Genomic DNA, 12,879 nt, shown 5'->3' with positions numbered 1-12,879 from the left:
GACAACATCCTTGTAGATGTTGTACAGGATATTATTCTGGAGCCCTGTGTCTGCAAGAACAAGCAGGTGGGCTGGGTGCGAATACTCTTGATGTGTGTGTGTTTGAGGGAGAGTGCTTCTCTACAGGCTCAACTCTTCTGTCCTGGGTGCATGACGGCTGCTATTGCAGAACCAGCCACTGTCAGTTCACACACAACCATGTGATGCTCTGGATTTAGTCACATCTGGAAAAGAGTGAAGTTTCTTCATACAGATGGTATTTTTTTTAACCTGCTTGGAGTTTTGTTTGTTGTCATGAGCTTTCCCACTATCTCAGCTGTTAATTGGTTTTTGTTGAACTTGACTCCAATTCAGAGTATTGGGAACTTGCCCACGACAGAGGGAGGAAGCAAACATCCCTGGCTGTGTAAAACTAATTAAGTATGTTGTTTCATTGTGAAAATCTCAAGAGCAGGCTGATAAGGTTGATTTAAAAAGTTACAACTTCTTGATAAGGATCTCCGTGTCAGGTGAGTTCCTGGAGAAATGGAGAGTAGCCAGTGGTTTTTTTTCCCCTTTATTTAACATGGCCAATAGGGAATAACCTGGAAATTACTGGCCAGTGAGCCCCTTGCATCAGTGGTAAGGAGAGGGTTTTTAGAATGGGATTTACTCACTTTTGGAAAAGTGTGGCTTATTAGTGATAGTCAACATGCTTTGTGTGGAGCAGGTCCCATCTTACAAATTTGAATGAGTTTTTTGTCATGAGGTTTCATTAGCGCAGTTTGAGAGAAGGTCTTAACAATTAATATGGGAAAGTATAGGATATCATGATTATGTAATGTAGGGCTTAAACTCCTACTTGTTCTAGTTAAAAGATTGCTGTAATCCACTTCTGTTTTGTCTTTTGAGGAGGTGACAAACATGATTGATGAGCCTAGGGGCAGTGGATGTTGTCTACATGGATTTCAATAAACTCTTGGTAAACTGATGCATAAGATTAAGATTGGCTTCAAAATTGGCTTGGTTTTAGAACACAGGATAGTGGTGAAGGAACCTTATTCTGACAGGTGGGCTGTGACAAGTGTTGTTCTGCCGGAATCAGTACTGGGACCTCTTGTTATCGTTGTCTGACTGGACAGAAATTTTGAGGTTGTAGATGACCTGATGGAGGTTAACTAAATTATAGTATTGATAGGGTAGGCAGTCAGTCTCTTTTCCAGGGTGGATATGTCAAGTACCAGAGGTAGGCATGGGGCAGAAAGTTTAAGAGAGATGTGTAGGCAAGTTTTTTTAAGCCAGTAAGTGCTTGGATTGTGTTGCCAGGGATGGTGACGGAAGCAGGTGCAGTGGTCAGAATCAGGTTTATTATCACTGGCTATATCATTAAATTTGTTGTTTTGTGGTGGTAGTAAAGTGCAATACATTAAAAAGTATAAATTACAATTATATATAATATTATAGAAATCATGCAAAAGGAGAGCAAGAAAAAGAAAAAAAATATCGAGTTAGTGTACATGGGTTCATTGTCATTCAGAAATCTGATGATGAAGAGGAAGAAGCTGTTCCTGAAAGGTTGAATGTGTGCCTTAAGGCTCACGTACCCCTTCCTGATGGTAGCAATGACAAGGGGGAAAGTCCTAGGTGAAGGGGCCCTTAATGATGAAAGCCACCTTTTGAAAGTGCCCTGAATGCTGTAGAGGCTAGTGCTCATGTTGGAGATGGTGTTCAAAAGGCATTTAGGTAGATGCATAAACGTGAAGGGAATGCAAGTATGTGGATCATATATAGACAGATGGAATTAGTTACATTTGGCATTAAGGTTGACACAGACATTGTGGGCTGAAGGGCCTGTTTCTGCCGTGTACTGTTTTGCGATCTATGAAAATATATTATAGAGTTGTTCAGTTCAATTAAATTCAAAGTTCTGTTTTTAGCTATGTACAGCTTGATTTTTGCATCTTTTCTACAACAAATGATTTTGATAAAAGCAGCAAAGGTATAGTTGTTCTATTTGCTGATAACACAAAAATAAGAAGGAAAGTAAGTTATCAAGAAGACAGAAGGAAACTACATTAAAGGGATGTCATACAAGTGGGCAATGATCTGTCAAATGCAGTATACTTGCATAAGCATACCAACCATCGGCTATACTTCATTAGAAGTTTAAGGAGATTTGATAAGTCATCAAAGAATTGAGCAAACATCTATAGGTGTACCATGGACTGGTTGCATCATCACCTGGTATGGAGGCTGCAATGCTCAGGATTGAAAAAATGTTGCCGAGGGTGTTGACTTAGCCAGCCCCATCATGGGTGCTTGCCTTTCTCACCATTGAGGACATCTTCGAAAAATAGTGCCTCAAGAAGGTGACATCCATCATTAAGGACCCTCAAAGCATGACTTCTCATTACCACCATCAGGGAGGATGCACAGAAGGCTGAAGACATGCAGTAGATATAGGAGCAGCTTCTTCCCCTTCATCATCAGATTTCTGAATGGTCCAAAACACTCCCTCACTATTTTGCTATCTTTTTGCACTGTTTATTTGTTATGTTTCTTTCTGTAATATTTTATGTACCATTTTATATACTATACTGTTGCTACAGATTTGCATGACATGTGCCAGTGATAATGACATGAGTATGGCTAATACAAGAGGGCATAGTTTTAAGGTGCTTGGAATCAGGTACAGGTTTCCCCCGCCATCCGAAGGTAGAGTGTTCCTCTGAAACGGTTCGTAAGCCGGAGTGTCGTAAAGTGAAGAAGCAATTACCATTTATTTATATGGGAAAAATTTGTGAGCATTCGCAAACCCAAAAAATAACCTACCAAATCATGCCAAATAACACATTAAAACCTAAAATAACAGTAACATATAGTAAAAGCAGGAATGATATGATAAATACAGCCAATATAAAATAGAAATACTTTTCTACAATCATTGCGGAACTGTCCACCGTGGCGAAAATCTCACGCAAGTGCTCTCGGCAGAAACACTCTCTCCAATAACCTTTAAGTTATGAAGCTGCCAAATCATACCAAATAACACACAAGAATACACAGCCTATATAAAGTAGAAATAACGTATGTACAGTGAAGTATCACTTACTGGAATCCGGAAGACAGCGAGCACACTGATGATGGTGTGTTACGCTGAGTCATCAGAGGTTAGGGTGGTGGGACACTGGGGTGTCATCTCATCGTCGTGTTTCCATCAGGGCAGGCAGGTCATCTTCTTCTCTGTCTGCCTCGATGTTGAAGGTAGAGGTTCATTAGGCTGAGTCGTCGGAGGTTGGAGTGGTGCAGTGGACCCCAACTCCAGGCCGCGGACCGATACATTGCCGCGAAGCATGCAGTGGTGCAGCGGTAGCCGGGACGCACCCAGCAAATCTTTAAGAAAAAAGCCGAAATAAACAAGGTAATTAATTAGGTGTCGCCCGGCTCGTAAATGTCGGCCCAGATCAGAGGCGACGCAGTCAGCAATCGCCTCTGGTCTGGGCCGACATTTGCATGCCAGACGGCACCTAATTAATTAGCTTGTTTATTTCGGCTTTTTTCTTAAAGATGTGCTGGGTGTGTCCCGGCTACCGCTGCACCACTGCATGCTTCGCGGCAATGTATCGGTCCGCGGCCCGGATGTTGGAGTGGTGGGACACTGGGGTGTCATTTCATCGTCGTCTGTTCCCATCAGGGCAGGTAGGTCATCTTCTATGTCTGCCTGCCTCGATGTCGAAGGTCGAGGTTCATCGTCTGCTGTGGCTGATGTGGAAGGCTTGAATAACGACAGTATGCTTGACTGCTTAGCCTCGCGCATTTTTCTATCATACAGTTCTTTGTAAGCACTCAAACCATCCTGCAAATATGCCCTAAACCTATGTACCCTTTCAAAATTAGAGTTGTACTTTTCTGCAATCATTGCAGCGAAAATCTCACGCAGTTGCTTCATGTTCAGTTCCTGGACGACTTCACTTTCGGTCTGTTCGCTATTGCGCTCGGTTTTGATTGTTAGCCTTTCCTCTTCCAATTGTATCAGCTCTTCATCTATCAGTTCTTGGTCATGGGATGCCAAAACCTCTCCAACATCATCTTCGTCAACTTCCACAAGCCAAACTCACTTTGTCATTACATCATTCACCACGATCGAAATGCTTAATTATGTCTAGTTTTACGCTAAGTGTAACACCTTTACGAGCTCTTTTAGGCTTTTCCGATACCTTAGAACTCATCTTGTTAACGGATGCTCAAAATATATTGACATAAAGCGCAGATGCTCACAGGCACGTGTTTAAGCAATGCTGGCTAGAATGCAGTTCTGGGGAAGGAGCTTGGCTGCTGGGGGCGAGCGTTGCCGTTTATCACGCTGCCTTTTTTCGTAACAGTGAGGTTTCGTAAAGCGAACGTTCGAAAAGCGGGGGACACCTGTACAGCGGTAAGTTTTTTTATGCAGAGTGGTGAGTGTGTGGAATGGGCTGCTGGTGACGGTGGTGGAGGCGGATACAATAGGGTCTTTTAAAAGACTCTTGGATAGGTATATGGAGCTTAGAGAAATAGAGGGCTATAGGTAACCCTGGGTAATTTTTAAAGTAAGTACATGTTCATCACAGCATTGTGGGCTGAAGGGATTGTGGGCTTGTATTGAGCTGGAATACAGTGTTTCTATGTTTAAACTTGATTCTGATCTGATTCTATCTGAATGACAAGCTGAAAAGCTCTGAGGTGCAGAGGGATTTGAGTGCCCTCGAGTATCATTTTTAATTGATTAATGTGCAGGTTTGTGCATATTATTGGGAAAATGATAGAATGTTATCATTTATTATGAGAGAATACTAAGTAACAAAGTTATGCATGGGGCATTGGTGAGAGGCCACACCTGGAGTATTGTCTACAGCACTGAACCCCTATTTAAGGAAGTATGTTAACATGTTGAAAGCAGTTCAGAGGTTTACTTGAGTAATACCTGGACTTGTTTGGTTGTTTTCTGAGGAATGCTTGGGTAGGTTTGGCTTTTATCTGCTGGTGTTTAGAGGAGTGAGAGGTGATTTGATTGGAATATGCATTACCTCACAGGATCTGGGGAAGGTGGATGTCAAGAAGATGTTACATTTGTGGGAGATTTTAAAACTAGGGGGTCACCCATTTAAGGCAGATACGGCAATTTATTTCCTTTCAGAAGGCCTCAAGTATTTGGCCTTTTCCTATCCTAACTTTGTCAGTATCTTTTATCTGATGCTTAAACTTCTTCACAACTTAATTTCTTTAAAATAATTTCACCCATACTTGATTTTAGTGGTACTTTATGTTACTGCATTCAGCAAATCTGAATGATCCTTGCTTTGTATTTTATCTGATTGGATTAATGAATCATCATTTACCAGTGGGGTTTAGAATATCCTTTGGCACATGTGGGTGTTAAGTCAGGAATAACAAGCCTTTGAATCAATGGCTAAATGCTTTCAGTTGGTTATTGGGCTTCAGATAACTTTATTGCTTAGAATCATGGGACGTAGAAACCCTTTGGTACACATTAAGATTGGTTAGTCCATTGAGTCTGTGTTGGTTGTTATGGAACATTTGAAGTTATTTCAAGTTCCTTGCTGTTCTTCCCCATGCCAATCATTTTTCTTAACCTTGTATTCACTCACTCTAATTATAGCCCAAGATCCAATAAGCACTACTAACTGCATGTACATGGCCACCTAAATTCTCTTTATTCTGCACATCCTTTTGAACTGACATTTGGTCAATATTGTTTTTTTCTCATTCTTCAAAAATTAATCACCCTACATTTTTCTGTAATGAGGCTCAATTTTTTATTTATTTTATTTAGAGAGACAGTGTGGAATAGGGCCTTCCGGCTCTTCAAGCGGCACTGCCCTGCAACCCTGACAAATACAATTTAATCCTAACCCAATTACAGGACAATTTACATGACTAATTAAGCCACCCGGTACATCTTTAGACTGTAGGAGGAAACCAGAACACCTGGGGAAAGCCCATGCATTCCATGGGGAAGTCATCTGGAGACTTAGAGACTCCATGCAGATGGCACCAGAATTGAACTCCAAACTCTGACGCCCCAAACTGTAATAGTGTCATGCTAACTGCTATGCTGCTGTGGTGCCATTCCTGTCCATTCTGACAGGCTGCATCAACTGTCTGGTATGCGGGGGGGGGGGTGGGAATGCTACTGCACAGGCTGAAAGAACTGCAGAGGGTCGTAAATTTAGTTGGCTCCATCTTGGGTACTAGCCTACAAAGTACCCAGGACATCTTCAAGGAGCGGTGTCTCAGAAAGGCAGTGTCCATTATTAAGGACCCCCAGCACCCAAGGCCTGCCCTTTTCTCACTGTTACCATCAGGTAGGAGGTACAGACTCAGCAATTCAGGAACAGCTTCTTCTCAGTCATCCAATTCCGAAATGGAAATTGAACCCATGAACACTAATTCACTTTTTTAATATGTACTGGTTCAGTTTTTACTCGATTTAAATCAATTCAATATAGATATACGGTAATTGATTTACTTATTTTTACTTTTTCTCTTCTACATTATGTATTATGTATATTATGTATTGAACTGCTGTTGCTAAATTAACAAATTTCATGATACATGCTGGTGATAATAAACCTGATTCTGAGTTTGATGTAATTTGCAGGTTTAAAAAATTTAGCCCCCAGTTCCTATCCTTCCTATCAAAAATGCTGTGGGACTAGCACTGGCCTTTGTTGAATATATGTAGATGATGGCATTCCACCTGTCTGCAAGGGAAGAATTTACCATAGTTCCTTGCCTTTTATTTCCTGAAATGCTTTTCTGAAAGAAATATTCCATGCCCTCAATTTTTGCTTGTCCCGCTTGGTGGTGCAATAATATCAGCGCCGGACTCCGGAACAAAGGTTCCCGAGTTCGAATCCAAGTCAGATTGAGTGTCGAGCTAGCAACTCAGCCTCGTAAAAACAAGAATAGCTTGCTACGGTAATACTGTCAGAAGACGGTGCCCCAATAACTCCACTGCTGAGTTAAGGGCTATTGTTCTTCAATTTTTGATACCCATCCTGTTACAGGTGTCTCCCGCTTTTCGAACATTCGCTTTACGACACCTTGCTGTTACGAAAGACCTACATTAATTACCTGTTTTTGCTAACAGAAGGTATTTTCACTGTTATGAAAAAAGGCAGCGCGCGCGCCGAGCAGCCAAGCTCCTCCCCCGGAACTGCATTCCAGCCAGCAACGCTTAAACACGTGCCTGTGAGCATCTGTGCTTTATGTCAATTTATTATGAGCATCCGTTAGCAAGATGAGTCCTAAGGTATCGGAAAAGCCTAAAAGAGCTCGTAAAGGTGTTACACTTAGCGTAAAACTAGACATAATTAAGCATTTTGATCGTGGTGAACGAAGTAAGGACAAAGTGAGTTTGACTTGTGGAAGTTGACGAAGATGATGTTGAAGAGGTTTTGGCATCCCATGACCAAGAACTGACAGATGAAGACCTGATGCAATTGGAAGAGGAAAGGATAACAATTGAAACCGAATGCAATAGCGAACGGACCGAAAGTGAAGTCGTCCAGGAATTGAATGTGAAACAGCTGCGTGAGATTTTTGCTGCAATGATTGCAGAAAAGTACAACTTTAATTTTGAAAGGGTACGTAGGTTTAGGGCATATTTGCAGGATGGTTTGAGTGCTTACAAAGAACTGTATGATAGAAAAATGCATGAGGCTAAGCAGTCAAGCATACTGTCGTTTTTCAAGCCTTCTGCATCAGCCACAGCAGACGACGAACCTCGACCTTCAACATCGAGGCAGACATAGAAGAAGATGACCCGCCTGCCCTGATGGAAACGGACGACGATGAGATAACGCCCCAGTGTCCCACCACCCCAACGTCTGACGACTCAGCCTCTAACACATCATCATCAGTGTGCTCGCTGTCTTCCGGATTCCAGTAAGGGATACTACACTGTACCTACATTATTTCTACTTTATATAGGCAGTGTATTTTTATGTGTTATTTGGTATGATTTGGCAGCTTCATTGCTTAAAGATTACTGGAGAGAGTCTTCCTGCCGAGAGCACTTGCGTGAGATTTTCGCTGCGTAGACAATGCTTCAATGATTGCAGAAAAGTATTTCTACTTTATATAGGCTGTGTATTTATCATATCATTCCGGCTTTCACTATATGTTACTGTTATTTTAGGTTTTGTGTTATTTGGCATGATTTTGTAGGTTATTTTTTGTGTCTGGGAAAGCTCAAAAATTTTTCCCATATTAAATGGTAATTGCTTATTCACTTTACGACATTCCGGCTTACGAACCATTTCATAGGAACGCTGTACCTTCGGATAGCGGGGAAAACTGTATGTGGAATTTTGTCTCCTAAGATCGTTATCTCTGCTACTTGGGAGATGCCTTTGAAGAAGTCCTGACAAGTTGCCACAGATTCGTACGTGGTACAAATTGCAGCTGTAGTGTGCCCCTGATGTTGTTTCCTTGGCTTCTTTATCACAGTTTGAAAGAAGGTCTTATCAATTGATATGGGCAAGTATAGGATATCAAAATTATGTAACGCAGGGCTTAAACTCCTACCTGTTAAGAGATTGTTGTAATCCACTTGTGTTTTGGATATGCAAAATAAATCAGTAGAAAGTGTTATTGCATCATACAGTGTTGTACAGATAAATGTTATTGAGAAACTTTGCTTCCTGCTGTCTCTCTACCTCCCCACCAGAATAAACATTTTAGATTGCCCTCCTATATTTTCTAGTAATTTTCTTCTATCTTGTCCCTGCCTAAGAGGATTTTATTTATTCTGGTAACACACACAAAATGCTGGTGGAAGGCAGCAGGCCAGGCAGCATCCATAGGAAAAAGCACAGTCGACATTTCAGGCCGAGACCCTTTGGGTCTCGTCAACTGTGCTTCTTCCTATGGATGCTGCCTGGCCTGCTGCGCTCTACCAGCATTTTGTGTGTGTTGCTTGAATTTCCAGCATCTGCAGATTTCCTCGTGTTTGCGTTATTTATTCTGCTGTCTGATTTGAAGAAATAAGTCCTAAATTTTCTTAACTTGACATGCATCGTAAAATTGGGTAGCCCCATGAGAACATGCCATCTGAGATGTAATCAGTACTTTCTATTTTAATGAAAATCTTTGTTCCAGTGGTCATGCCTCTAAGTAAAGTCATAGAAAAGTACAGCACTGAAATAGGCCCTTTGGCCCATCTAGTCTATGCCAAACAACTTGAACTGCCTACTCTCATCGATCTGCGTCAGGACCGTAGCCCTCCATACCCCTACCATCCATGTACCTATCTTTGACTCCTCTTACACATTGAAATTGAGCTCACATGCACAATTTTTTTTTGGGAATTGTTTTTTTCTTTAAACAGACTTTTCAACTTGCCCTGTTATCTTCAAACATTTGTGATTCTCTCTAGGACCTTTCTGTTCCGCAACACATCTAAACTGTACCATTTAACTTGCATAGCTTTTTCTGGCTCATTTTAGATTGCTTCATGTCACATTTTCTATTACAAATTTTGCATGCCATGTGATCATTCATTTCACCTGTCCAGTGTTGATTTCCTGAAATCCTTGCTCAAAACATGGATTTCTTTACATTTGTCATGATATTGCCAAGGTTGTGAAAATATTATCATATGATCAAATTACACTGAATCCAGTGGAGTACAAAAGGCTAAAGGAAGATGTCCTAAACTTGTATAAAATAAACAAGCCAGTTTATCTAAAAGAGAAGAAATGAAAGGTAGTGTAACATACAGTGCAAATGATGGGACAGTACATGAAAGGGAGAGGAGGAGATAAAGGGACAATCAAACTATACATATTGGCATTAGGTTGTATAGACCATTGCATAAGTGTGACCTTGCTCACTAAATATAATAAGACTATATTTGATCATGTAGCAATATGTGAATTGTATACCATTTTAATTCTGTGACACTGTGCAGGTTTTTTTTGTTTTGGATTATAATTTACCAATCAGGTTATTAGAAAATGTAGAACTTGGAAAGAACGGATTCATCTAATTATAAAATATTTCAATGTATACTTTGTGTACATTGTTAATGAATTAATTCTTGATGGACCCCAAATATATTGCTGTTCCAGGCTTGGATTTTTTTTGTGTAGTGCACTCCTTTCAGCAAAGAATAAAACTTGGGTAAGCAGATTGCATTTGTGCAGAAGAGTTCATATCTTTAAACAATGCTACTTGTATGAGTGCACAATTTATTTGTTGTTTACCACTCAGATAACAGTTGAAGAAATAAAACTTGAAATTCATCAAATACAAGATCTGGACTAATTCTGCGATGAGCCTCTAATTATAAGATGCGAGCCAGGAGTGTGGTGAAACACTCCATTTGCTTGTTTGGATGTAGCTTCAGCACTCAGCTCAGTACCAATTAAAATAAAGCAATAGACTTAACAACCTTGTCCACTGCCCGAAACATTGTGGCCATCTGATGGACTCTTACAACTTGCAGCACCCTCCTTGATGATGCAGTCTAAACTTCTGTTGCTTGGGGACCAAAAGCAGCAGACATTGCATCCCTTCTAATTTGCTTGTTAGAACTTTGAAAGAATGATGCCATTTTATTGTAATTTGGATCATACCTGAAAAGAAGAATGGAGTTAAATTGTACCATATATCAGATTGATTGCTAGTGGCTGATTGATCACACAATGAAGTGATTGGTCTTCTTACGTATTCTGTTTTGGGTGCGGGCTTTTGAGCGTGCATGTCTTTTGTCTCGACGGGCTCAGTTCGTTGCTGTCACACTAAATTGTCCAGCGGATATTATTAACATGGTTCAGTAAAAGTTTAGTTCCTGCTCCGTGCATATGTAACATTTTGGTGATGAGGATCAAAACAAAATGTCTCTCTACTACAAGCATCCAATCCATTTTGGGCCACAGCTATGGTAAAACCAAACCCTGAAAACTAGCTGCAATGGATGACATCCTTCTTGGACTATATTGAACACGAGTGGCAAAATTGGAGGAATAATGAAACTTAAGCTGCTTCATATGCACTTGGGAGAACTTAGGCAGAAATACTAGATGCTCTGAACCTACAGAACAAATCTGAACTGACAGGTGGGTTTGAGGCTTTGGACAACATTCGTGGGACACAAGGCAGTGTCTTCACGGCATGCTTCAGGTTCTCACAGCTGCGACAGACCCTCGGTGAGAATATAGATGATTTCATCACAAGACTAACCCTAGCAGTGCAGGAATGCAAGTGCAAAGATATTCCCCCTTACGAACTTGAATTTGCTCTGCTTATCCAAGTGTTGATTGCTAGGATCCAAGGTGCGTGGACAGGAGAGAGAAACAAAATAAGCAAGATGGGAACAAGTAATGAAAAATATAGTTCTTTTTCATGAGGGGCAGATATCATTTGTTAAAGATACTTTTCAAAGATGGCATGTAGCAAGACCAGTTTTTATTGTCCACTTTTTAATGTTCCTGAGCAGACAGTGATAAGTTTCCTTAAGGATGTTATAGCCAGGGGAGGTAGTGGGGATAAGCTCCCACTACCTTTTGAATGCTCCCAATAGCATGTGTCTCAAATAGCCTATGAAAACCAAGTCCAGCTTCTGGCCTTCACATGTGATTTAGTTACTAAACCTGGTGGAACCATTTCTACTGACAGGACAAGAGGTAAAGATGGGGTAAAGACACCATGAAACTAGTTGCTTCAGACAGATGGGGCTCATCAGCTATAGTTGGCAGCTCACCTAGGAGAAGGAAAACTTTGATCTCAAACCTCCACTGCCTTATGGCTATACCCACTCATGGGGAAGGCTTCAGGAGTAAACCCTGAGGGGAAAGAATCCGGAGCTGAAGTTCCTAAGGCAGCCCTGCGTTGAATTTAATGCTGACTGGCAACTCCTGTGACATGGCTGGTGCCAAACTGTATCGGTCTATTTTGATATTTGGACAGTGCTCTCAAAGGAGGTATCAGCTCTTGTCTGAGTGGGTTCAATAGGTACATTTTATGTCAGAGAAATGTATACGATATACATCCTGAAATTCTTTTTCTTCTCAAACATTCATGAAAACAGAGGAGTGCCCTAAAGAATGAATGATAGTTAAATGTTAGAACCCCAAAGACCACCCCCCCACCCCCAGCTCCCCCCTCCCACGCACAAGCAGCCTTGAGAGCGGGTGCCATTCCTGCAAAGAACCAAAGTCAGAGTGTAACTCCAGGTCAGGGTCTTCAAAAGAACCTTGAAAAGGGAAAAAAAAGAGATATCATATATAGAAATAGAGCTGTTTCCAAAGATGCAAGCAAAGGAGTTGCCATTTAGCGCCATCTTGACTTTGCTCTGCCCGTCCGATGATTTGGTGACTTGGATCTGCTCCAATTCGCCTACCAAAGCAACAGCAATTGCTATCTCATTGGCTGTTCACACAACTCTGGAACATCTGTACGTCAGGATGCTCTTTGTCGATTACAGCTTGGCATTTAACATCATCATACCCTCAAAACTAATCAGTAAATTCCAAGACCTGGGCCTCAACACCTCCTTGGGCAATTAGATCCTGGATTTCCTCACGTGTAGACCCCAGTCAGTTCAGATTGGCAAAAATATCTCCCCCACAATCTCCATCAGCACAGGAGCACCACAGGGATGTGCACTTAGCCCTTTTCTCTACTGGCTTTACCCCTTTGACTGTTGTGGGCTGTATCAAAGGGGGTGATGAATCAGCATACAGGAGGGAGATTGAAAACTTGGCTGAGTGATGTTAAAACAACAACGTCTTACCCAATGTCAAAAAGACCAAGGAACTAGTTATAGACTTCAGGAGAGGGAAACCAGAGGTCTATGAGCTGGTACTCATTGGAGGATAGTGTCCTGGACCCATC

At 41.3% G+C, this 12,879-nt stretch overlaps 1 protein-coding gene across 2 annotated transcripts in view; it reads left to right on the top strand.

Moving 5' to 3' along the window:
- top2b (DNA topoisomerase II beta) overlaps nucleotides 1-12,879 on the top strand; it is a 96,658-nt gene that overhangs the window by 1,327 nt on the left and 82,452 nt on the right. The window lies entirely within an intron of this gene.

Source organism: Mobula hypostoma, chromosome 17 (genome assembly GCF_963921235.1).
Source record: "Mobula hypostoma chromosome 17, sMobHyp1.1, whole genome shotgun sequence".
Lineage (NCBI taxonomy): Eukaryota > Metazoa > Chordata > Chondrichthyes > Myliobatiformes > Myliobatidae > Mobula > Mobula hypostoma.
This window is presented reverse-complemented; position numbering and strand designations above follow the sequence as displayed.